The 23,375-nt window shown below is 47.0% G+C and overlaps 1 long non-coding RNA gene across 1 annotated transcript; it reads left to right on the top strand.

Annotated features, from left to right (window-relative positions):
• The first annotated feature begins 3,964 nt into the window (after positions 1 to 3,964).
• Positions 3,965 to 21,792, top strand: LOC147703713 (uncharacterized). Its single transcript, XR_015297597.1, has 2 exons — positions 3,965 to 4,637; positions 21,543 to 21,792. It is a non-coding gene; the product is annotated as an uncharacterized LOC147703713 (long non-coding RNA).
• The last annotated feature ends 1,583 nt before the right edge of the window (positions 21,793 to 23,375 follow it).

Here is a 23,375-nt window from a genome sequence, read left to right as displayed (position 1 = left end):
AGTAAGAACCTAATTTCCTTGTCCTATGATTACACCTGCGTGGAACTAGTAACCAGGAAACTGGATGGACTGGATAGCAGGACTAGATGTTCAATTGCAAATTGCCTGGGGCGGTACAGGTCGGGTATCAGGCTTGATTTTGCAAACAATGGTCATGTGAGGGCAAATATATATATATTTTTTTTAAATATCAAGTTCATATAAAGGCAGACAGCAGCTGCCCTAAATTCATTGAAGGACACTATGGGCTTGAAACACTTTCTTATGCCACAAATATTCCGAGGACCATCACTAGTTAGGTTCTGCATACAATTTTCTCCTAATAATGAGATTTAAAAAAAAAATGAATACACTACTGCTGGGCATTACGTGATTTTTTATCAAAGTGAAGCTTGTACTGCTCCTGCTGTACCTTTACACGGTGGATGAGATAACGTGCACTACTGCCACTGGACTTGTTCTGTACGTGAAGTAATCCTGCACTGCTGCCATGGTACAGGTTACTATGTTAGGGAAGCTTGCATGCTCAGCTTCCACAGTGTGTCTTATATATGAGGGAAACTTGCACTGCTACGGTACCATGTACCTCTACTGAGAATGAGGGGGACGCTGTAGGTATACCAGGGCACAAGCCGGGGGTACACACGGGTACACAGCGTCTACACACTTTTTTCACATGGTGGATGCCGTCCACCCTGCCAAAAAGTTGGGCCCCACTGAAAAATATGCTGAATTTGTCCTGGTGTAATTTGCAAACACCGGGAAACATTCAGCAGTGCCTGCACGTTGTTGTCTGCTTTTGATCCGTAACACAGTGCAGGCAGGAGGGTCCTCTCTTATTTCCAACTCCTGCTGGGCCCATAACAAAGGCGGAATCTGAGGGGTCATCAGTTCTCCTTTTGTAGGAATCTCCTCCGGGTTGGAAGCGGTCGGGAGCCACACACCAAGAAGCAAATACAGCAGAGGGGAAACAAAGGCTCACACCTTGTTAGCACTTCACACATGCTTAAGAGAGGCAGCTTTTCACTTTGTTCGGACTCTGTTTAGGAGATACTTGTGCACTGTAAGAATGTCAGATGTGTAGGTCTTTCCCAGTATTTACACAAAATAAATAGCATTTATATAGTGCTTATTACCCCTAAGGAGATGTTGTAATAATTTGAATATCACTATCTATTCTTGTAAAGCACTATGTGTAGAGGAAGTTTACGCTGATAAAAGGCAACATTGTTTTATGTGTAGCTTACAAAAGTGTGAATCTTCAGGAGGGTTTCCCTGTACACTAGGAATGTGCTCCAATGCACTCTGTTAGACATGTTAAACATATATGTGAGGGCTTAAGATATGAAGTCACACGCTGTAATGTCACTTGCATACTTATTCACAAGGTCAGTACCCCCCCCCCCCCCCCCCACTTCTTTTTTTGGGAATTGTGCCCTGAGGTATACAATGTCACTACTTTTACTGACCTTGCAAGACTGAAAAACCAGAACAACTTCAACTTCATCTTGACTCTGCGGCTGCTTGTGGCCCACGCAGGGGGCCACTCAAGAGGGCGGCCCTCTAGTGCCATCTGGGCACCAACCCACCACCTAAGGCGGGTACTCAGGGAGGAGTACCCCATCCTTGCCTTTGGTGAGATATGCCCGTCACTTCTGGCGCACTGAGGATTCCGGGAAGGTATATAGGTCTTCCCTAACATCCTGGCATCCTCTTTTGTGCCGGACACGCCGTCTCCCACCCTACTGCTTACCCGGCGTGGGGGGTGGCAGGCAAGATACATGGAATGTTGTAATGTTTTCTTTTTAGTTGCAGGTGGAGGTACAGGGCAATCTGGAAGGGTACCTCTGCAGGGCACAATAGGGGTGCCAGAGCCAAATCCTATTAGCCTCATGGGAGGTTCCTGGAAAACCGTGTCTGTGCCCCGTTAGTCCTTTGGGCGGTAGTGGGCCTGACAACCGGGGGCTTGCCTTTTTACGCTCAGCCCTGAAAGGGGCGTGAGTAATAGGAGACCAATCTGTCACATGATTTATTTATTTATTTTATGCGTTTTTATATAGCGCAGACTTTACCCGAAGGTGTCAGAGCGCTTCACAATTGGAACAGCAGCGTTACATGAGGAGGAAATTATAAGTGGGCATGATACAAAAGCAAATGTTACATTACATGAGGCAAAGGTGACAATTGTGCATGTATCAAAAGCAAACAAAATACAAGGGGTAGCAAACGATATGTTACAAAAGGAAAAAGTGACATGTGTGCAAATTACATAAGCGTAGAAGATACAAGTAGAGGTATAAAACTGCAATAAATGGGAGAAACTCAAAACACAAGAACACACTGGGAAGGCACTTCTATAGGCATGGAGTACAGGATTTCCTAAAGTGGAAGAACTTCCTTCAGGGAATAGAAAGAGCGTGAATTAGATTTGGAAGTGTCTTTGAAGGAGGAGAACTTTGAGGTCAGTTTTGGAGGACCAGGAAGAGGTGGTGGTCCGGAGCTGAGGCGGAAGTGAGTTCCAGATTCTCACCGCGTTGCCTGAAAAGGATTGGGCCATCGATCTTTCCTTTTTGACAGTGGGAGGTTCAAGCAAAAAACTTTCCACATTACGTGATGGTATATAGAGTCTCCAGAGAGTTTCAGTTTATTCACCAGGTAGCGAGGAGAGGAGTGCAAGGCTTTGTGGGTAATACAGGCAGCCTTTTAGATCGATCTTGCCTCAATGGGTGTAGCACTGATTGGGTTCTCCCCAGTGCTGATTGGCTCATCAGGCGGGCAGGCAGCACAGTTGGTTACAGCTGCCTACCCTTGGATCGCCAGTAATGTAACCCACTATATTGCATACTTTTGTATGGAATAAACCTGCAGCATTATTAAAAACAAAAGTTGTGTTGTGTATTTATTTATTTAGCATGCATGCTATGTGTTTGTGTGGGTGGGGTGTGTTGCCAATGGTGGCACTAAAATCTTTGATATTAAGGCTTCTTGCAAGGCTCTGCAAACATGGCTTTAACTCAACAAGTAATTGAACACAAACAAGCTATTGAACACGATTCATGTTCAATGTTATCGCTTCATCCCAAACAAAAAGCTTGAGGCAGATTGCGGTGCGCGCTCTGCTCAGACCCGCCCCATTTCCACTGAACTCCAGCTTTGCCCTTTGCACGGCATGCGAGCAATCTTTCTGTTTTTTTGTGTTCTGCACTTCAACGAGCCTAGGGGGTGTTTACTGTATGCGTTCACTTGCTGCTATTTTCGTTAAATAATATATGCACTTTATTTCTAAGCTTTATCTTTGAATTCTATTAACAACCCTGCCTCAAAGTCCCCGCCTAATCATAAGTTCTAAAGGTCGAGGTTTGCAGAAGCTTGCCTGGCACAAAGAACGTGGGCACAGAGCAAGAGTGGAAATTTCCTAAACCCTCAAGGGGCCGTATATACCCGGCAGATAGAAGTGCAAGCTGCGCTCGCATACAGAACGACCTTTGGTGGCACTGAAAACCTACCGGTGAATCAAACAACAGGTAGAAAATAAATTAACAGAAAAGAGGATTGCACGCTTCACTCACGTGTAGAGTGTACTATCAAAGCAGTGAAAACGTACTGGGACACTTCGAAATTGAACAGAATTTCCCCGACATAAAAGAGCTAAAGGGGTCGTATGGTACCCCTCTCGTATAAAGAGCACTTGCAGCAGAGGAAGAGTCACCCTCGTGCACAGCGCAAGAGAAGAGAGCGGTGCAACCGCCTGTCACATATAGAACGTGTAACTGTGGCAACCGTGTAAGCCACCCTAACATACAGTGCACGCACGTATCCTGGCTGCAGTGCAGGCTTAATTCGCTTACACAGCAGAGGCAGAGCCACAACAATATCCGTGCAAGCTTCCTTTGGATAAAACAAGTACTTTCCAACAGCAAAAGTGTGAATGTTTTGAGGGTCTACAAAAAAAGCACGAGACGTTTACGGGAAGCTGTAACAAGAAACGTGGTGGTGAAGGAACGCTCGGAAAAAATGAGTCATCAAGAGAAGGAAGTTTCCCTTGAGCAAAAACTAGTTTCGCTTTCATGCAAGAACGTGCTGATGGGCACGCATATCTTCGTGTTGTTGTGAGCATACGTTTGTCGGGAGACTGCGGGGCGTGGCCCGAATACGGCCTTTCCCGGAATAGGGCTGGCTTCAATTAAACCAAGTCGGCTCCAATAGTGGGGGAAATTCCCTGGTGTTTTTTTTTTAACCAAGTTCACAGGCGAGTAGAGTGCACAGTCCAAAAGAAGCGAGTCTGGACGACAGAGGGCCCGCCACTCTCCCAAACCTGCCATATTAAGTTGACCCGCAGCCGCCCGCCGTCGAGTTGAGCAATGGCGGCGCCCTCTCCCCGGGAGGTCCTGCAGTCCGTCCTGGATGAGCTGCTGGAGCACGAGCTGAAGCGGTTTAAGGCAAAGCTGAACCAGGGCGGCCTGCTCGAGGGGTGCCCGGCCATCAGCAGGGCTCGGCTGGAGAAGGCGGACTCCCTGGAAGTGACTGACCTCATGGTGAACCATTACACAACAAGCAAAGCCCCGGCGGTGGCCCGCGAGGCCTTGGTGGCCATCAACCAACGAGAGCTAGCCACCCGGCTAGCGGGATACTAACAGGTGAGGCGCGAGAGGCGTCACAACGCCATGCCCTGGAGGTGGGTTTGTTACCCCCTAAAAACTCCACCCTACTCTTTGTCTAACACAGATTGGAACTTGGGAAAGACAAGATGCCCATTGACGAACATAGAATGCCAGAGGGCTACGAATGCACATTTTGTGTATGGCACGTAGGTATTCTTTAGTGTTGAATTAATGAGCCATTAGAAACTTAATGTGATAAAAAACAATAAAATATACACGTTTAAAAGATTCAATACACATACTTTGGGGAACAGAACAATACGCCGTTGCTTGTGTATGGTTATTTATATGGCACAAATCGAGCAGAGCTGCAACTGAAGTCTTTACAAGCAGACGCATCGCGTGCAGATATAGGTAAAAAATAAATACGATTATGTACATTTTTAGCAGGAGTGAAAGCAGTGCTTTAAATGGGCCGGTACTCACAGGTACTGAGTACCGGCAGTTCTCTGCTCCCCAGGAGAGTACCGGTACTCATAAACGGCAGGCACATTGGCTGCTAGTGCTGGTGACTTGTCACCGACAGCCAAGTCACTTGTATAGCAGTGACTGGTGAGCTCAGCCCCCGCTGAACGATTCAGCGGGGGCTCATTTGCATAGCGTCTGGTGTTCACCATCCTGCTGTGGGGGATTCGAGACACTCTTGGGAGGTACATCAGGGAAATGTGTGTAACGATTTTTGTGCACGTCCGCTTGTTTCTTTCTCTGTGACTGCATGCTCGAGTATATATATACTATTGTGAACAGCATATAACAGTATGAAAACGGTAAATATCATAAAACAAAGACATGTTAAAACATCACGGCGTTTAGCTTTCCTTTTGTGAAACGAGTTAACCAATTTTTTTAAATAGAAACGCATTTCTCATCAGTTTTGGTATTGAAGTTAATAAGTATAAGCATGTCATGCTCTTAGCCCCCCCATTCGCCGCATTTAAATGAGTACCTGTACTATTTTATTCCCCTTTAAAGCACTGAGTGAAAGGAATGCAGAAACAGAAGCGCCTCGAGACATAACGCATCCTTAACTAGTAGTTTAAATGCTTATTGAAGATTTGAGTTTTGATATCCTTATGCAGACAAGTGTGGCTGGTGAAGAGCACATACATGGAAAAGGTTTGTCCCAGAATCTTTAGACGTTCCTCTCGCTGTGTCTTGTTTTTTGCTGATTCTCAGTTTTTCAGCTCCGAGGGATGACAAACACCATACCATTACTGGGTTGTAGGCAGATCTTGAAGATGAAGTGGGCTGGGATCAGGAGCCTTATGGAGTTGGTGACGTGTGTCTTCTCATAATCGGCAGCCGAGTGGGAGATGATTTTCATTCATGGAAAAGAGGGGGTTAGGGACATCTGCAAGCAGGTTGCCACTACACTAACTAGAGAGAATCAGGACTTTCCTGGTAGATCTGGTTTAGTTCCCTTTACTCTTGGTTTACTTTACTTATGGAGAGTGGGCTGATGTGTGTGTTTTTCTAGCAAAGCGCGTTTCACGGATAAGTCTAGGTCAATGATGAAGCAGAGACCTTTGAGTTTGGTCTGAGTTGTGGGTTAATTCCATGTAGTAGCAGGCTGTTTGAGTCAATCCTGTCACCTGACCGTGGGCGCTGATTCTAGCAACATGGTTGTATTTCTTTCTCCTAGGATTTAGTTTCAGATATGCACTTGACATTGACGTTTGTTTAAACTACAGGCATTCTATGAACCCATAGTTAGAGCTTGAGGAGACTCCTTGGGACAGCAGGATATCGTCCGCCTATTTATTGGCTAGCACTCTGAGATTGGACTCCAAAGGGCTCCCTATATATTTTGAAGACATTTAGAAACGGTATGAAACCTTTATGGACTACACAGGTCATCATTAACCAACGAAAATATGGCAAGTCGATTTGTAAAAAAATAAACTGGGATTGAGTGTTGAGGTAGTGGATGGATATCTAGAGTACACTTTTGGCCAATCAAGTGCTCAATGAGTGGCTGTTCTTGAATCCTTGGAGTTCAGACCGCAGAGCGATCTTGTTGACTGTCATAGGGGTTGCATTTGTGTGTGATGCAGGGAGTGGTTGGTGGCAAAATGTAGTTGGATGGCTACTGCCTTTTCGATCATTTTTCATTAAACAAGTAGGTGATTGATGGGTCAGTAGTTAGCTATGTCTAGGTTGGGTTTCAATATAAACAGAAGATTCAGAAAGAGGGAATATCTTTTATTTCGCAGATTCACCGTCTATAAAAACCGGACAGTGCTATGAACATGAACACAACCAGAGTTAATAGCATATAGATTCTGGGCACCAAAAGACTTTCAAAAGTTAGGAGGAAGCATCGCTCACCATATTCCCACTCTTATTACTTTTCTGCAGAGCTCATGGTGGGCTTCAGCAGAAGCAGCTCAAGCTACCCGCTGTCCCTACCTATCAATCTCACATATAATCTGCTGAATAGCAGGAGTTTTGGTGGGTGGCATGCATAACCCACTGAACCTTTCCTGAAGTTTCAGAGGGTCCCAAAGCCAGATAATTTTATATCCAAGGGGTCATACTGTGGAAAAAATGCTTGATATATGAAGAGTGGTTTCGGAAGTGAAAAAGCATGCAGCAGTATCCAAACCTGAGGGAGAAACCTACCACATGTAACCCCCCCTCTCACCTGCTCTGTGCCAGACTCGCTGTTTCCAAAGGAAGTCCGTTTCATTGCTGTGTAAGAGACTTCTGGTTGTCTACTGAAAGTCCACAGCCAGCAAAATGCACCATATTTAAACGTGGTCGAGAAGTGCATGCCTGCATTGGAGTTCCCCTTGATCAGTGCAGTATTTACAAGTTCACAGTCAGAAGGATCGCATAGGGTCCATCCTTCATAGATATATTGGTGTGGGGATCCCTGGTTAAAACACAGCTGGGATGCAGGGGTCATACAAATCTTGGTTGTGGTTAGTTTCTTCCGGAGTTTGATTTTGGATCCTTCTTCCTTGGTTTGGTGTTGAAGCCCACTGCACATAGCAAACTGTTTAAAAGGTCGAGAGAAGACTTGCTTAGGGGGTCTGTTGCCTAGAAGAGGTTTAATTTAGGGCCCGTGGTTTGTTGAATCTTTGATATGCGACCAACCACCACCACGTCGTCCACTACCATCACCACCACGCCCACCACAACGTCAACCACCACATCAACCACCACCAGATCCACTTCTACCACTACCTTGTCTACCACCACCACGTTGTCTACCACCACCACGTCCACTACCACGTCCACTGCCACTATGCCCACCACCAAGTCCACCATGTTCACCACATCCACCACCACCACCACGTCCACCACCACCACGTCCACTACTACCACGTCCACTACTACCATGTCCACAACCACCACCACCACTATGTCCACCACATCCACCACGTCCAACACCACCACCATGTCCACCACCACGTCCACGTCCACCACCACAACTACCTTGTCCACCACCACCACATCCACCACCACCACATCCAACACCATCACGTCCACATTCACCATGTCCACCACCACATTCACCATGTCCACCACTACCTTGTCCACCACCTCCATGTCCACCACCACGTCCACCACAATACCATGTCCACCACCACATCCACCATGTCCACCACCACCACGTCCACCACCACCACCACATCAACCACCACCACGTCCACTACCACCACGTCCACCACCACCACAACCACTTCCACCAATTTCAGAATGTCCTTATGGAATGCCAGGTCTAATATAGTAGGCGTGTCTTCTCCGCTGAGTGCAGTCATCTTCCACTGATACATGTTCACCTGTATCATCCTGTGGAACCTTCATTCTTGGACGATATAGCATAGTAATTATCATATATGTAACCAGGAGACATAGTTCCAAATCTGTCCTCCCTGACTGATTCAAATTGTGATAATGGGAACTTGTGCTCTCTCTTTGGATGTACGTCATTACAACGCATGCTTTTACAATGCATGCCTTTATGACGCAACTTTTACAACGGAAGTCATTACAATGACTTGCATTGGGGGGCGCTGGATAGTGAATAGTTTAATTTACTATTCCAACTCCAGTCCCCGTGGATAGTAGGGAAGGTGTTGGATAGTAAATTAAAACTATTCCCTATCCTAGAGCGCCCCCCAGCGCAAGTCGTTGTAATGACTTGCGTTGTAATGGTTGCATCGTAAAGGTACTTTGTTGTAAAAGTTGCGTTTTTAAATGCTGTTCCCCCCTCTCTTTTGAACTTTCTTGCTCGGTTCTTTAAGTTTTCTAAAATTAAAGGTGTCTAGAAAACTCTGGCCATAATTAGGATGTTAGCCGGAATGCCTCCGACCACAGGTTAGAGGCTTTCCGACTGACATCCTTGGCTTGAATTCCGACTGCCGTATTATGATTACGGCGATCGGAATTCAAACCGGCTAGTAATTCCGGATGGCTTTTGACGAGCCCGTCAGCCAGTCGGAAACCAAACCTAATCCCATGCGGATAGCACGTCTGCCTACATGATTGATGTCGGGATCCTACAGGCTTTCCATGTCGGGCTTTCCTACATGGAAAGCCTGACGGAAAGCGCCTTGGGGGGGCCCCTAGCAGGGACCCCTCTCTCTGTGGCCTCCGGTTGGGTCCTGAGGGTACACCTATTGTGCCACCTGTACATCCGTTCACAGTGTGGCAGGCACCGTGTGGTGCCTGCCACATTGTGCAGAGATGTACAGTGACTCCCATTTCTCAATGGGAGCTTGTGCTGCGGCTGGTTTCTGACATCCGCACAAGCTCCCATAGGGAAATGGGAGTCTGCGACGGCACCATGTGTGGCCACATCATAGCTGCTGTTTCTGACCGACGACCCGAGATCGGTCGGTCAGTCTCGAAATCGCGGGAATGTCGGTAGGATAAATCTCCGATCGACATCCTAATCATCCCCCCTGTGTTTTATGTACCTGTTGCTTTGTAATGGGACATGCTCCAAATTAGCTTACCTTGGGAAGCTTAACCTTGACCGTCGCAGCAATACAATACTAAGATGATTGGGAGTCTAACCTTGCACACACTACGGTATGGTTTAAATTGGAAACGTCTTCTGTAACATTCTGAAGTTGAGAAGTTTGTGACGCGTCTGGAGAGATGGCTAGGGGTGTAGGAAGGGTGTTTAGCAATGGAGGTGCATTACCTTCCCTTTGAGATGAGTCGCAATCCTCGTGAGATGTCCGGCAACACTGTTGTGGAAGAGCAAAGGAACATTTTTATTCATCAATAAAATTTGAGCTTAGTTTGCCAGAACTCACCTTGAAGTTTAGTTGCGATTTTACGAGCAGTCAGCACAAACCATTAAGATAAGCTCGATGGAACCATGGTTTAGTCTGGGTGATGCACTTTTGTGCAGACATTTGTGATAAAATTGAGAGTAGTTCATGGTACCTTCCATTTACCATTGTTTTTGATCTTCTGGTATAAGCGCATCACGAGCTGTCAACATTTCTAGCTATGATGAGCAGGTCACTATATGGGGTCTTTTTGGTCCCAGTATCTTCAAGCCTTAAAGTTTCAGCAAGCTTTCAGCCACCCTTGTTTTTTAGCCCGAGCCTATGTGCTGTCTAGGAAAACGACCTCTTGGAATCGCTCTGGACTTCTGACCTACGGCTTGCGGTTACGAGCAACACAAGCGCGCGCACCACTTGCTGGACGCTGCAGCTGCATTCCTCGCTTTCGCCGCCACACGTGTGAATCGCTCTGGACTTCCAGCCTATGGCTTGCGTTTACGAGCAACATGTGCAAGTGTGCACCACTCGCAGGATGTTGCAGCTGTATTTCTCGCTTTCACTTGTGCCGCCGCACGTACAGGCAGCTACAGGTTGTACTAGGCACAGGTTGGCAAAGCTAGTCCCACTCACAGGCTGTCTCTCAAGGGCTAGACTGTCCTCAGAAGCAGGAGCTCGGAGGCAGCATTGAAGGGCTCCTGGGGTATCCCAGCCTTTCACGGCAGCTCTTCTGGCAAAGGGTGAGCTCCTGCGACCACTTAGCACAGGGCACCGCACCTTTGAAAGCCCACCCTAGGGACGTGTGTGCCAGCGAGACCCCTGCATCAGTGCCTGCTCGCGACCAGGTCAGTTTCCAAACTTTACTTAGTGCTCATCTTTTACTTCCTCACAGCCACGCCTCTTCCCTGAACTTTCCTCCAATCGGGGGCAGAGAAAGGGAACTCTTCAACCAATGTCCTTGCTCTGAGAAAGGAAACTTCTCTCATGTTAACACTCATGTACTTACACCACAGGGATCTGTCTCATTCTCCCCCGCGCCTGGACCATTTGGGCCCCTAAAAGTACATTTGTCGCACCAGATTGCTATGTTTAAAAGAGAAGAGAGACGCAAATTCTCGTCCACCACTATCCTTTTTTCCCCTTAAATTAAGATGTGAGGAAAAACACTGCCTCATATTTTGGATTGAGTAATAGGGCACCATCTCGTTTCTACTCAATTAATACAAAACGCAACCTCTGAATGTTGTCAAGGGATTTAAAAGTGATGCGCATTTCTAGTGAAAGATGCACAGCCCTTTCGCAGAAAATCACCATTATAAATAAAGGGAATTGTTTGGCATAGATGAGAGGCATTTTTTAAACCCAGCTTATCCAAAACCTGTTTTAAAGTTCAGTGATAACCACTAGTTAACCTATCTATCACTTTACCACTTAGTGTGTGGGTGGATGGTCGAAAGATCGACAGATATATAGGCAGATAGATAGGTAGGTAGATTTATTTATTTATTTATGGAGCTTATAGAGCGCGCAGCTACCTCCGAAGGAGGTGTCCCGGCGCTAAGATAGATAGATAGATAGATAGATAAGCCGGCAGACCAATAGATAAATATGCAGATAGAAATGTAGGCAGTCAGCTAGATATAGAACGAAAGATATAAACACAATTTACTACCAGATAGACAGACAGACAGCTAGATAGGTAAATAGCTAGTCAATCGATCAATAGACATACAGATGGATAGACAGATAAATAGACAGACAGCTGAATAGATAGCTAATCGATAGATAGACAGTTAGATAGCTAGATTGTACATAGAGATATAGCTATAACCTGGAACAGACCTATGGATAAATACGCAGACAGAAATGTGGACAGTGTGATTCTGGGCAAATTGCTTACTCTCCTAGTACCTACCAAATAATGAATGTGTCCCGTGTAACATAACTGGTGCTTACGTAAAGCGCTCCAATAACTTCGGGTCGAGTTCGCGCTATATAAATCTGCACACAAAAAAAACACATCTCTGCCCAATCACTGTTAAAAAAAATAAAGCATTGGCATAGCCAATAGGACTCGCTTTTAGGACCTTATAAGTATTTAGTTATGCAGTACAATATCCTTGGTGCAACAACATTAACTGTTCCATGGTTAAACACTTATAAGGTCCCAAAGGCGAGACCCATTGGCTATGCCAATGCTTGTTATATTTTAGATGGGAAGTAATGGTGTTAGGTTGTGGTTGGTTTTAAAAATATATCTGTGTCATTGGCGCAGGAGTGCAGAGGAATCTCAGGAGCTCAGACCAATTACAGTAAACAGACATATCTAATGGGAATGGCATGCTGGTAAATCCTACCCTTTTTAAGAGGAACGCAACAGTGAAGACATACTTGGTTTTCAGGTCGTGTATAAACTTGTGTTGTCGGGTTAAAGGACAACCTGGTGCTCCAGGGGGAGGGACAACTGAAGAAGTCTATTGCCTTTCCAGGAACAGGGGAAACTGGTTTTCCTGTTATGTAATACCACTGACAAGTCAGGTCACTTGCCACAAGTTTTATTCATATTTCCTGTTCCTCCCACAAAATAAGTGCAGAGATAAATAGTCTGTGTTTAGAGACCAGTCGAGAGTGGATTCCTTGTTACAGACTGTACACGAGGGTGAGTATGACATGACATGGCTAGGCAGTTTAGGGATGAGATCGCTCCATTGTCCAGACCTTGTACTGATGCTCATGCTGTTCGTGTTTCTTGTGCTCCTGAGCAGGATTCAATGGCATTTTATTGAGTTAACTCCGGGCCAAAGAGGTGGATTCTCAGAGTGACTCTGAAAGGGGGCAAGAAAAAGACAGACCTTTAGTCCCTGGGAGGAGGGATTGTTTATTCTGATGTGAGGAAGCAATGGAGTAGAAACCTCTGGACAGAAGGGGTGGTGCTTTGTTCGTGAACAGATGAAGATGGGTCCAAGTGATCAGGGTGAGCGTAAGGTTATGGTATAATTTGAAGCCCCAGCAATCAATTTTAAAGAGTTTTATTATGAAGAGAGAATCAGATGGCCTGGTGAGGTAAAGGGATAGGGGGTGTATGTGGAAGGCTGAACAGAGTGTGGTGTATAAAGTGAGAACTTTCTCAAGATTACAAAAATCCAGTTACTAGAAGCTAATGAGGATCCTGACACAGTAATTCAGCTTGCCTTGCTCATGAACACTGTTCAGAGTACCGGTCAAGTGGAGTGAGAGTCCAAGCTGTAGAGTGCAGATGTTGAATACAGAGGTGGTGGACAAGATAATGAAATGGGGAAAAACATCAAGTGGTGGAGACGATCAAGAGGGCGAGCCAGGTCCTTGTGTAATACAACAGCATTTAAATTAAAACAAAGTTAGCCAGCTATCTTATTTGAGTGGAGCTTGTGAAAGACTATCTCACGAGGGTTGTATAAGCTGGTTAAGGAGAGGTGGACGTTATGTCTAAGAAATATTAGGTACTCAAGGTTTTGGGAGAAAGGAGACTGGCTACAGTGGGAGAGGTTAGTCAGATCCACCAATGAGTGTACAGGGAAGGGCAACTACTGTTCTGTTGCAGTGCTTGTGGCTAGCGATTGTGTGGTGGTGAAGAGAGATTTGAGGGTCCTCTGTAGTTGGTTGTTGTTAGCGGAGGAGGAAGCAGGTAAATGATTTGAAATATCTGCAATAAAAAATATAAGGAGTTGCCAGAGCCAAGGTTGAGGCGAGGGTGTCAATGCACAGATTTGACATTTTTAGGTTTTTTGATAAGTGAAGATTTTCCCGGTTTGTGGCGGCAGAAGCATGTGTGGGTAAAAAAGGATTCAGCAGAAGAGTTCCACAAGGCCAGGGGTGTTTGAGGTGAGGGTGAAAAAGAGCTCGCCATCGAGTGCCACAGAGGTTTGTGGTGTTAGTTCACGTTGGCCGGCTGTGGTTTATGGGAAACGATTCAGCAGCAAAAACTACATATGGAGAGAAAGGTTGGAATTGGCGGTGCAGGAACAGCATAGGGTGCAATAATACTCACGTGGGTGAGGAGTAGTTGGAGAAAAGGAGTATGTAGATTTGGAGAAGAAGGTAAGCTTCGGTACTTGCCTATGGAGGGGGAGAGCTCAGCCAATGGATGCTAGCAAGATGGCATCTGAAAGCAACTGGGTGAATGGAAAATTGTCCGAACGGTTATTGGTGTTAGGTCACCTAACATCAGGAATAGTGGAAGAACGGTAGAGGATGCAGAATCATGGGTTATGATGAAACAAGGGTGTATTATACTTTGGGGTTAAAAAACCGAGTAAGGTGGGAATTGCAATCATGACACGGAGGACAGGATAGCAACTTTCTTCCTCCTAGTTCATCTTCTGACACCTATCTAAAGCCACCCTTCATCCTCATATCCCTCTGCCCTGCCTTTTACTACCCACTTATAATTTCTTCCCTATGAATGGACTTACCCTGCCCCTGTCAATTACACCCTGTCGAATTTCTGTAGGCAACAAAGATTAAAAGGAACAGTATTTTTAAGTAAGTTTTTGTCAGACAGGCTCCCAATTCAGAATGAGCAGTTAATGAGAAAGTAACATGCAGTTTGAGAGAAACTCTCAAGGGGCAGGGACGGGAAGGGGATAGATTGCTAGGGTACCATTCAGAATCCTAAACAAGTTCATTGCTTGTGGCTTCGGGCCATCTCTTGCACGTGGCAGAAGGCGAAATTCGAGCATTACTATTGTGTGTATATATATTTTAAAGGTGGTAAACAGCATAGAAACGGAATATAAAAAGCCTACAGCTTGGAATGGTCTGAAGAATTGGTGGAAAATCTAGTTAAAACCCAACAAGAGTTGCAGAGCCAGCAACCACTGATGAAGTGGTTAGAAAACATGGGCTTCACAACCTTTCTCCGATATCGCCTACTGTGAATCCAGACACCTGTTACATGCAAGTATGCTGTGGTGCACACATCTGCTCACTGTCCTTACACACAAAATGCTCATTCTCTTTGCTGACTGTCCCGATTTTCTGAATTTTAAAATTTGTTTCCATTTCTGCACGCTCAAAGAGTTCTAATGTAGCCAAAAACAGCAATATTTATATATAATGCTAAAGCTTCAGCAAAAATAAACTGAAAGGCCAGTGGCACGGGTATGTGTAGTCAACATGGTCGTTCTCAACAGTCCATGTCGCTTCAAAGAAAGATGGGGATGATGTGTAATTCCCTGGAGCGCGACAGGCAGTCTTAGATGTGATGAAGGAGGGTATGCTTTCTGATGTGTGGAGAGCCAGGCACCCAGATGCCAAAGTGGGTACTTGCTACACTTGCCACAAGGCTACCTGGTCCAGATTAGACTTCTGGCTGGTGTCTCCGGAGGTTGCAACGTGGGTGACAAAGGTTGATATACTGGCCAGGTCGCTGTCAGATCACGCCCCATGCGGATTGGAGCTGCGACCCCCAAACGCTATTCACAGGGCATTCACATGGCGCCTCCCACCACACGCGCTCACGGACCCAGTATTTGTAGAAGAAATTAGAGACGACATAGTCCATTATTTTGCCGAAAATACTGGATCAGTCTCATCTGAGGCCATAGAATGGGACGCCTTTAAGGCTATGATCAGAGGTCAGTGCATAGCACGGAAGGCGGGAGTCCTGCGTGCCATAAGGGACACGTTAGCTAAGCTGGAGGGGGAACTGAGAGACCTAGACGCTGCCTTTAGTGCTGACCCATCATTGGAGATAGCTGGGGCTCTGAAAACCAAGCTGCTAGCTTTTAATGAGGAAGCGGAGAGGGAAGTACGGTTCCTGGGAAAACGGGCAGAAGCACGCAGATATGGGGAGGGGGACAGGCCGAGCAGAACACTAGCTAGGTTGATAACTCCTTGCACACAATCCAATTACATCCACACCATATATGACAAGGCCGGGAACCTCGCGATGGGCCAAGAGGCAGTACTAGGCGCCTTCGCGGATTTCTATGCCTCCCTCTACACCTCCAGGCAGCCCACGATACCGCCCACTTTGCAAGCCTTTTTGGATTCCATAGCTCTCGTATGGTTTAACAATAACCACCGCCAATACATGGACCTCACTGTCACGGTCCAGGACATAGCCCAGGTGATAAAAAGCATGCCGGCTAACAAAGCCCCTGGCCCAGATGGCCTGACAACAGCCTTCTATAAAACCTATGTGGATGAGTTGGCGCCGAAACTGCATACAGTGTTTGTTGAGGCCCTCGAATTGAATTCCCTACCAGACTCCATGCGGGAAGCCCTAATAATTACACTCCTTAAACCTGATAAAGACGAGCTACACCTAGATTCCTATAGGCCCCTTTCTCTGATAAACGTCGATGCTAAAATCTACGCTAAGGTAATTGCGGATCGATTGCAGCCTATGCTGCCTATGATTGCACTCCCTGATCAGTCGGGGTTTATCCCGGGCCGCGCAACATCACATAACCTCAGAACCATTTTTTCTGTTCTCCACTACTTGCATCCATCTGTACAGGCGGCGGTGGTGTTCCTTGACGCCACCAAGGCATTTGACTCCTTAGAGTGGCCTTATCTGTTTAAAGTTTTGGAACGGATGGGCTTTAGCCAAAACTTCATGACCTTGATTAAACTACTGTACACGGAACCTAGAGCTAGGGTGAGTGTCAACGGTCTCGTGTCTAAGCCCTTCCGAGTCTCCAGGGGGACAAGGCAGGGATGCCCTCTGTCACCCCTCCTCTTTGCCATTGCAATGGAGCCGCTTGCGGCTCGGATAAGACAACACCACACTGCAAGGGGCATCGGATTTAGCTCTCGGAGCTTACTAATCTCGTTATACGCGGATGATGTCACCCTATACATCATCAATCCCAAGGACAACATGAATCCACTACTTCGGGAATTCGTGAGATTTGAGGGCCTAGCAGGAGTGTCCATTAACTGGTCTAAATCGGTTGCCTTCCCCTTGACGGACGAGACTAATCGCCCGGCTCCGGACTACCCTTTGAGGTGGGAGACGGACGCTGTTAAGTATTTGGGAGTCTGGGTCAGTCGGGATGTGCAGGAGTTGTGGACACTAAATTTCGGGAGGGCGGTAGACTGGCTGGAGGGGAAAATTGAGGTCTGGAACAAACTGCCCCTTTCCCTAGTCGCAAGGATAGCCTTAGCAAAAATGGTGGTTCTCCCCAAATTCTTATATTTGTTCGTGAACGTACCGCTACCAATGACAGCACACTTTCACGCTCGTGTTCGCTCACTATTGCTGAAATTGGTGTGGCTGGTGGGCAAGCGAGAGTCTCCTGGGACCTACTCACACTACCGCTCCGACAAGGAGGTCTCGGTGCTCCTGATCTGAGGCTTTACTCCCTCTGCGCCCAAGCGCAATTTCTGCACTTCTGGGCCTTCCCTACTCCCTATCAACCGCATGTGGCGGTTGAACTGGCCGTGGTCGCCCCTTTGCCGCTGCGAGTGGCTCTATACGGTAAGGTCTCCTGCCCGTCGCGAGAAGTGGATACCGTGGAGATGATCCGCTGGGCTTGGCGTGAACTGCAGAAGAGAGCGGGTCTCTCTTTGCTTTATGCTCCGGCCATCCCCCTTCGGGGTAACCCGATGCTGCCTTGTCTCACCGCCAGGGGAGACGTCCTCACGATCCGGGGAAAACGGCTGCACACATTCGCTGATTTATATCCGGATGGTACCTTCGTCGAGATGGACACGAACGAGGATGTCCTGCCAGAATCTTTCGATGACACGCTACTGTACCATTCCCTCCGTGAATCCTGCAAAAAGATAGGACCCCACTTCCCAGAGGAGCCATGCACACTAGACGCCCTCCAGAATCTGCTTTCACGGCCTTCCCCCAAAAAGCTGGTATCGAGACTATATAACTGCATGCAGGAGCAGGCACCGATCACTAAGGCCATGGCCAAACAGGCATGGGCCGCGGATCTGACTGATCAGCTAACGGATGACATCTGGGAGTACTGCTGTAAGCAACTCACGGCACTGTCTCCGAACTATCGACTGCGGCTCATACATTTCAAGTTCCTACACCGCTATTACCGCACGCCGACATTGTTACACCGAATGGGCATCCGCGCAGATGCCTCCTGCTGGAAATGCGGTGGGGAAGATGCGTCCTTTCTCCACGTGGCGTGGAGCTGCCCCAAACTGGATTCATACTGGTCGGAGGTTTTTACAGCCATAAATCAAATTACGCATAGGAATGATACACCAACTCCTCTCCTGGGTTTGCTAGGTTATGTTAAAGACACTGAACCCTGCGACAGGAAGCTACATGCCCTACTCCTTCTCTATGCCAAACGACAGATCGCGCTACATTGGGGTAGGAGGGCTCTCCCCTCATTCACGGGGTGGATTAGAGATGTAACATATGGCCATACACAACTGACACACTACTGGGAGACTATGCCCACCGCTTCCAGACCTATTGATATCTGGGACCCGTTCATACAGTGGGCTAGAGAACGTGAGGGCTCGGACACCCTGGGGAGATCACCGGATTCAGGTGTTTCAGATGATATGGGCTGACTGTGTTCATTACGTGATTGAATGCTTGTTGCTTGTCAGCCCTGAGGTAGTGCGGACCTGCCCTGTATTGTCACACGCCCTAGCCATGCAACCCCATTGGCCCTGCATATGCCGCTGACCCTATCCCCGCAGACCCTCCTGCGGCCCCAGACCTCGGCGAATAGCCCCACTTATCCTCCTCCTCTCCCCCCCCCCTGCCCCCCCCCCTTTTTTTATTCTCTCGCCTACATGTTGAGGAGGTGGCAATCGCCACACCATCACCCTTATCGCGACTCGCCTTTACTCATGACACTCCAGCACAGGTCCGCGCAGCCCTAAGGACGGATGATATGTTGCATAGCAATTCTATGTACTTGCACCGCAGTTTGCTGTTTTAGTTTTTCTGACTGTTGGGGGGGTATGTTGGGAGAAAACAGTGCTGCTGGACGTATCCTTCCTACTGGCCGCCGCGGCGGGTTATTGACCGCTGTTCGCTCCAAGGCGACCTGGTTGCTTCCTGATACATCTGCATGTCTGCGACACTGAGAGAAAAGTAAGATCACTTATGCGCAGGTGTTGTACTGCTCACGACCACGTTACTACTGTTTTATATATATCACTGGGAGTGCCAGCTCCGGCTGGACGATAGCCCTCGGACTGTTTTACTGACCCTTGTGCATTGTATACCTGATAGCGGCCTGCCTCCGGGTTGTTGGCGTGACGCAGTGTACATCATTTGTCTCTTTAATACAGAGTAAATGTCTTACACCAAAAAAAAAAAAAGTTTTACAACCCACTGAAAATGCCAAAGGTTCCAGGGACGTTAGTTTCATTTTTACCCACACAACCATAGAAAAGTTAGCACTTAAAATTTTAATAGGTTTTTTAAAAAAAGCAATTGCCCATGAGGGGATCCCCCCATGTGTCCTATAGGTTCAGGATACCTGTATCCTGACTCGTGTTTTCACACTGTCAAACCCCCAATCTTCCAGGGTATTGGTGAGCTGCCAGTAGATTCAGAGCTATCCGTTGGAGATGTCTGCTTTAAATATAAATGTAATCCAGCGAATTCTTTATTGGTATTTCTAGTAAGTATATTTCTGTTGCAGTCTTGTATTCAACCAGAAATATGGCCATTCTGCAGTTCTACTTAAAAGCGAATTTCACACCACACATGGGTAACCCTTCAGCCACAGGCATAAAAGCATCAACAGCTTACCTTCTCTTTCAATAAAACTTCTCAATCTGCCCAATCTACCTTCTCTTTAGGAATGCTGGAAATCTCACTGGATGGAAAGCAATTTCCTTCAGCTGAACGCTGCAAAAACTGAGGTTCTGCTCTTTGGAGATGCCCCCTCCTCTGGTCACCTTCCTGGTGGCCCCCAGAACTAGGCACACCCCGACCCCGGCAACCACAGTCAAAAACCTCTGTGTTCACCTTCAACAGTCCCTAAACATGAAGAAACACGTTACTCACACAGTCTGATCCTGCTTCCACACCCATGGCTTACTAAGGAAAGCTTTTACTTATCTCCCAGACACAACAAGGAAAACCCTAACACAGGCCCTGATACCAAGCAAGCTGGACTATTGCAACGCCCTATTGATCGCAGCAAATGAGTCCTCCTTAAACCAATTGCAAATGATACCGAACACAGCCGCCTGCACGGTTCTGAATGCTCCCCCCAGATCAGCTTCCTCTCCCCTCCCTCATCAGCTACACTGGCTGCCAATACGACCGCGCGTGAAATTCTAGATCTGCTGTCTCACACACAAAGCTATCTGGGGCAATGGCCCTCCCGATGTAGTAGAGAAACTTCGCCGCTATTACCCGGCTCGGACTCTGCGCGCCAGCTCCCAATCGCTCCTCAAAAGCCCCAACATAAAAAAGGCTAGACCCGGAGGCAAGTCCTTCTCGCACACTTCATCTGGAATCAACTACAGCTGGCCCTAAGACAGTGTTTGGACCATCTTAAATTCAGAAGACTCCTGAAAACTGCCCTGACAGAGTGAGGGAGTGAGAGTGGGAAAGGGAGGGAAAGGAGGGAAAAGGAGTGACAGAGTGAGGGAGTGACAGGGGGAAAGGGAGACAGTGAGAGGGAAAGGAAGGGAGGGAAAGGGAGTGAGTGAGGGAAAGGGAGACAGTGAGGGAGTAAGAGAGGGAAAGGGGGGAGGGAGTGAGAGAGGGAAAGGGAGACAGGGGGAGTAAGACAGAGGGAGGGGAACAGAGTATGGGAGAGGTAGGGAGAGTGAGGGAGGGAGACAAAGAGAGAGCAAGAGATGTGTGTATCCCGGGTCTGGTGGCTCAGTGGACGAAGGTGTCCGCTGCAGGGACCAGTGATCAACCTCATGGTCAGTTGTGTTTTTTTTTGTTGCTCTAGCCCTGCCACCTCCCCCACTGACCCCGCCCCCACTGGTGCGGCCCTCGGACACAAACCACAGTGTAAATTTGGCCCCTGAGAGAACGTTTGTGAGTACCCATGACCTATGCTGTGCTTCCAAGCGCTGAGATACCCCCCTGGGGGTGATTCAAGAGCTATACAAATTAAATAAAATCATTAATTAAATCAAACAGGTACACATGCTGCAAACTGATAAGTTAATGACCATCAACAATTAGCTTGCAGCCTGTAATGCTGTGGATGCACTTCCACCCTTCCTGCCTCCAGGGCTCACACTGCATATTGAATGTTCAGATCTGTTTACTCCTTCCTCAGCTTTGCAAATAACACTTCTTCCGTACTGAGTTTCACCCAAAAAAATTGTAGTTTCGCAGGAAATTAATTTCTTGGAAATGTGATGCCCACCCTCAATATTCCAGTCACCGCCCCCTCTGTACAAGGACTCCTCAGAGCTCATGGGCGTTCATAGACCTGGCATGGATTTTTCCATCCTATGGCCTGTCTGGACATACTCTAAAATTTAGAAGTCCTGCATATGTTCTCCCCGTTGTAAGATGCCTTTTCTAATAATACATTCTTTCTGCTTTTTTGTGATCTGAAATCTGAGTTCTTTACTTGCACTGTACACAAGACTTTTGCTGTTACTTTTGTAATAGTTAGTGTGCATTTGTTCTGCAAAATTTTGCTAAAGATGGTTTAAAACTTGTGTTTACTTTTAGGGTGAGAATCCCTTTGAAATCGTTGAACAAACAGGAGAATCGGTAGTTGAGGAAACAACTGATGCGAATGATGAAGACAATGAGCAAAACGAAAAGGAGGACATTGATGGTGAAAACGATGAAAATGAGGAGCAGATAATGTGGAGGCAGAAAGTGCAGATGCGGATGATGCTGCTGACCCAAATGATTACTCTGGGGACTTAACCACCACTGATGAAAACTAGTTGAGAAACTGCCCTGAAAGACCAAACACTTTAGCACACTGCATTGGTGGACTTAAAGAACAATTTTCCGCAAAGTTGAGCAGTTCGTTCACCCTGCATGCATTCCACTTCTGTTTTAATTGCCTATGGGCAAACCGGTTTTATGTTTTGTTTTTTTAGTATATTACGCACAGCAAATGCTTCAGTATTCTTCCAGTGTAAATTGTTTTGTTCATGGTTACGTTTAGAGTAATTTTGAGCAGTTGGAGTTCTAAACATTCCAATGTGAATTTTTCCAGTTTTTAGCGCCCAATGTAGTGTTGTATATAATTCAAGCTGTTGTAGCAAAGAAACACTGATTATGTCCTGCAGTAATAAAGGCTTACAACAAGATTATACACTTCTTTTGCACCTCTCCTATGTGGTACTGTCTACCTCAAAGAAGGGGTACACTCAAGGTGGTGTTTTATGCCCGGAGGTAGCGCCCCAGGGGGGAGCACTCGCCTGTTTAATGCTGATCAAAGGCTCTTTGCTGAGGTGTGAGATTGGAGAGGGTGCCGAGGGTATTCTGGGTGACGAGGTGTCACTGTAAGGCCTGGTAGCCTCTACATAATCAGCAGAGGTGAGGATGGCAAGAAACATCCGCTCTGCCTATGGGGGCCTTGTGACACCAGCTGGGTGATTCACCCACCGAGGTGTTCCTTTCTTGCTTTAAAGTGTTCGATTTGTCTTGTGTTTTTTCTGCACTTTTATTTAGCGCGAACTCCATCGGAAGGTATTGCAGCGCTTTAAATGAACACTAGTTACATCACACAAGGTCACTTTTTAAACAAGAAAAACAAGCATTTTCGGAAATTATGTAGAATATTCCATTTGTGGAGTGCTGCAGTCGGGGCCGGAGCTGAATTTTAATCAGGGGGGGGACTGCAGTGATGGACTGCAGTGTGTCTGCAGTTATACCAATGGCATAAATCACGACGAGCCAGACTCTGCACCCACAGGCACCAGCTCCCGACTGTCAGGGTGGTCGGGAAGCAGCAGGAAAGGTCAGAGGTGCCAGGGAGAGGGGGCTGGACACACAGGAACGGAGGAACCAAGGAAGCAAGAAAGAGCGGGGAAGACGAGGGAGGAAAGGAGAGGAGGAAGAAAATAATATGATAAGGAAGAAGGAAGAGGGGCGAAGACAGGGATAAACGGAGGAGGGGGTTATGAGGGAGGAGAACAGAAGTGGATTGACAGAATAAAGACTACGGAAGTAAAGCTCGAAAACGAAGGAAGCAGTAGAGGCGGGCATGCAGGGTGGAAGGAGTAGAGGGGAAAGATCAACAGGATAGAAAGAAGAGAATGGAAGGAATAAAGACTGGAAGCTGCACATTGGGGACAGAAGAAATAATGAGCAGAAGTAGAGACGGAGAAAGGCAGACGGACAGAGAAAGAGACTGAAGAGGATGGGGCAATGTTGGAAAGAACGAGGAATGAGGTAAGAAAGAGAAAACCGGAGCGAGAACAAGGAAGGTGGAATGAAGAAAAGGAAATCAAATAAGGAAGGCAGTAATAAAGAAGATATGAGAATACAGGTGATGAAGTTGTAGAAAATATGGAGGAAGGGGAAGAAAGGAGAAAGTACACC

This window comes from Lissotriton vulgaris, chromosome 7, assembly GCF_964263255.1.
Source record: "Lissotriton vulgaris chromosome 7, aLisVul1.2, whole genome shotgun sequence".
NCBI classification, from domain to species: domain Eukaryota; kingdom Metazoa; phylum Chordata; class Amphibia; order Caudata; family Salamandridae; genus Lissotriton; species Lissotriton vulgaris.
The sequence above is the reverse complement of the archived record's forward strand: the minus strand, read 5'-3'. Positions and strand labels throughout refer to the sequence as shown.